Source organism: Arachis duranensis, chromosome 5 (assembly GCF_000817695.3).
Source record: "Arachis duranensis cultivar V14167 chromosome 5, aradu.V14167.gnm2.J7QH, whole genome shotgun sequence".
In the NCBI taxonomy this organism is placed as follows: domain Eukaryota; kingdom Viridiplantae; phylum Streptophyta; class Magnoliopsida; order Fabales; family Fabaceae; genus Arachis; species Arachis duranensis.
The window spans coordinates 52,426,366-52,430,156 of NC_029776.3; positions in this window are offsets into that span (position 1 = coordinate 52,426,366).

The following is a 3,791-nucleotide window of genomic DNA, read 5'->3' on the forward strand; positions in this document are numbered from 1 at the left end:
CACAAAAGCCTCAACAAGGCTTTAATAATGGTGGAAGAAATAGGTTTAGCAATGGCAAGCCTTTTCCATCATCTTCTCAGCAACAGACAGAGAATTCTGAGCAAAGCACCTCTAACTTAGCAAATATAGTCTCTAATTTATCTAAGGCCACTTTAAGCTTCATGAGTGAAACAAGGTCCTCCATTAGAAATTCGGAGGCACAAGTGGGCCAGCTGAGTAAGAAAGTCACTGAAACTCCTCCTAGTACTCTCCCAAGCAATACTGAAGAAAATCCAAAAAGAGAGTGCAAGGCCATTGATATAATCAATATGGCCGAACCTAGAGAGGAAGGAGAGGACGTGAATTCCAATGAGGAAGACTTCATGGGACGTCTCTCAAGCAAGAAGGAGTTCCCTATTGAGGACCCAAGGGAATCTGAGGCTCATATAGAGACCATAGAGATCACATTAAACCTCCTTCTGCTATTCATGAGCTCTGAAGACTATTCTTCCTCTGAAGAGGAAGAAGATGTAACTGGAGAGCAAGTTGCTCAATATCTAGGAGCCATCATGAAGCTAAATGCCAAGTTATTTGGTAATGAGACTTGGAAAGGTGAACCTCCCTTACTCATTAGTGAACTAGATACATGGGTTCAGCAAACTCTACCTCAAAAGAGACAAGATCCTGGTAAATTCTTAATACCCTGCACCATAGGCACCATGACCTTTGAGAAAGCTTTGTGCGACCTAGGGTCAGGTATAAATCTTATGCCACTCTCTGTAATAGAAAAGCTGGGGATCATTGAGGTACAACCTGCCATATTCTCATTACAATTGGCAGACAAGTCAGTAAGACAAGCTTATGGATTGGTAGAGGGCGTGTTAGTAAAGGTTGAAGGCATTTACATCCCTGCTGATTTCATAATCTTAGACACTAGGAAGGAGGAGGATGAATGCATCATCCTTGGAAGACCTTTCCTAGCCACAGCAGGAGCTGTGATTGATGTTAACAGAGGAGAATTAGTCCTTCAATTGAATGGGGACTACCTTGTGTTTAAGACTCAAGGGTGTTCTTCTGTATACATGGAGAGGAAGCATGAAATACTTCTCTCAGTACAGAGTCAAACAAAGCCCCCACAATAAAGCTTTAAGTTTGGTGTTGGGAGGCCACAACCAAACTCTAAGTTTGGTGTTGAATCTCCCACATCCAAACTCTAAGTTTGGTGTTGGGAGTCTACAACATTGACCTGATCACATGTGTGGCTCCACGAGAGCCCACTGTCAAGCTATTGACATTAAAGAAGCGCTTATTGGGAGGCAACCCAATTTTTATTTATCTAATTTTATTTTTCTTTTATTGTTCTTTAATGTTTTACTAGCTTCATGATCATGTGGAGTCACGAAAAAAATACTAAAATTAAAAACAGAATAAAAAACAGCAGAAAAAAAATCACACCTTGGAGGAAGGACTTACTGGCGTTCAAACGCCAGTAAGGAGCATCTGGCTGGCGTTCAATGCCAGAACAGAGCATGGATCTGGTGTTGAATGCCAGAAACAAGCAGCATCCTGGCATTTGAACGCCAGGAATATACCTTGAGGAGAGCTGGCGCTGAACGCCAGAAACAAGCATGGAACTGGCGATCAACGCCAGAAACATGCTGCAATTGGGCGTTGAACGCCCAAAATAAGCATCACTTCGGCGTTTAAACGCCAGAATTGTGTGCAAAGGCGTTTTACATGCCTAATTGGTGCAAAGATGTAAATCCTTGACACCTCAGGATCTGTAGACCCCACAGAATCATCCCAGGATCTGTGGACCCCACAGGATCCCCACCTACCTCAACTCACCTTCTCTTCTCTTTTTCACATTCATCCTTTCTTCCCCATAAACACTCTTCCCCAAAAACCCTTCACCAATCACCTCAATCTCTCTTTCCAATTACCCCCTTCACCACTCACATCCTTCCACTCTTCCCCATAAACCCCACCTACCTTCAAAATTCAAAATCCCAAACCCACCCTAAATAGCCGAACCTACTCCCTCTCCCCTCACTATATAAACCCCTCCATCCTTCTTCATTTTCACCCAACACAACCCCCTCTTCTACACCTTGGCCAAATACACCTCCCCCCCCACTTTCCTCCATATTTTCTCTTCCTCTTCTTCTTTTCTTTCTTCTTTTGCTCGAGGGTGAGCAATATTCTAAGTTTGGTGTGGTAAAAGCATAGCTTTTTGTTTTTCCATAACCACCTATGGCACCTAAGACCGGAGAAACCTCTAGAAAAGGGAAAGGGAAGACAAAAGCTTCCACCTCCGAGTCGTGAAAGATGGAAAGAGTCATCTCCAAAGCCCATCAAGACCACTTCTATGATATTGTGGCCTAGAAGAAGGTGATCCCTGAGGTCCCTTTCAAGCTCAAGAAAAATGAGTATCCAGAGATCCGACATGAGATCCAAAGAAGAGGTTGGGAATTTCTGACCAACCCCATTCAACAAGTTAGAATCTTAATGGTTCAAGAGTTCTATGCCAATGCATATCACTAGGAACCATGACCAATGTATGAACCCGAATCCATAGAATTATCTTACAATGGTTCGGGAGAAATACTTAGATTTTAGTCCAGAAAATGTGAGGTTGGCGTTTAACTTGCCTACAATACAAGAAAATGCACGCCCCTACACTAGAAGGGTCAACTTTAATCAAAGGTTGGACCAAGTCCTTATGGACATATGTGTGGAAGGAGCTCAATGGAAAAGAGTCTCCAAAGGCAAGCCGATTCAATTAAGGACGAGAGGACGAGACTGTAGCCACTGACAACGGTGATGCCCAACATACAGCTTGCCATGGAAAGGAGTAAGAAGGATTGGATGAAGACAGTAGGAAAGCAGAGAGACGGAAGGGACAAAGCATCTCCATGCGCTTATCTGAAATTCTCACCAATGAATTACATAAGTATCTCTATCTTTATTTTATGCTTTATCCATAAATCATTCATAACCATTTGAATCTGCCTGACTGAGATTTACAAGATGACCATAGCTTGCTTCATACCAACAAACTCCGTGGGATCGACCCTTACTCGCGTAAGGTTTATTACTTGGACGACCCAGTGCACTTGCTGGTTAGTTGTGCGAAGTTGTGATAAAGAATTGAGATTGCAATTGAGCGTAGCATGTTGATGGCGCCATTGATGATCACAATTTTGTGCACCAAGTTTTTGGCGCCGTTGCCGGGGATTGTTTGAGTTTGGACAACTGACGGTTCATCTTGTTGCTTAGATTAGGTGTTTTTCAGAATTTTTAAGAATGAATTCTAGAGTTTCAAGGTGATGTTCTTATCATCACCAAAGCTGATTGATTCTCATCAATTTAGCTCTTGAATGCAATGTACTGCTGAAACTTGGCTAGCCATGTCTAATCTTTTTAGACTACAGCTTTAGACTAACATTGCATGATTCCTTTCTTTTTGAATTCCTTTAATAATTTTCGAAAAAAACCAAAAAAATTACAAAATCATAAAAACCAAAAATATTTTACAGTAGTATACAAACTTCTAAGTTTGGTGTCTTGCATGCATTGTTTATTTGATCTTAGTTTCATTTTGATTATTCCTCATTACTAAAAATCCAAAAAATTTGTAATTTGTGTCTTTTTAAGTCAATAATACAGAGAATTGAAGATTCAGAACATACAGCAGAGGAATTACACAGAAAAAGCTGGGCATTCAAAACGCCCAGTGAGGAAGGAAAACTGGCGTTTAAACGCCAGCCAGGGTGCCTAGCTGGGCGTTTAACGCCCAAAAGGGTAGCATT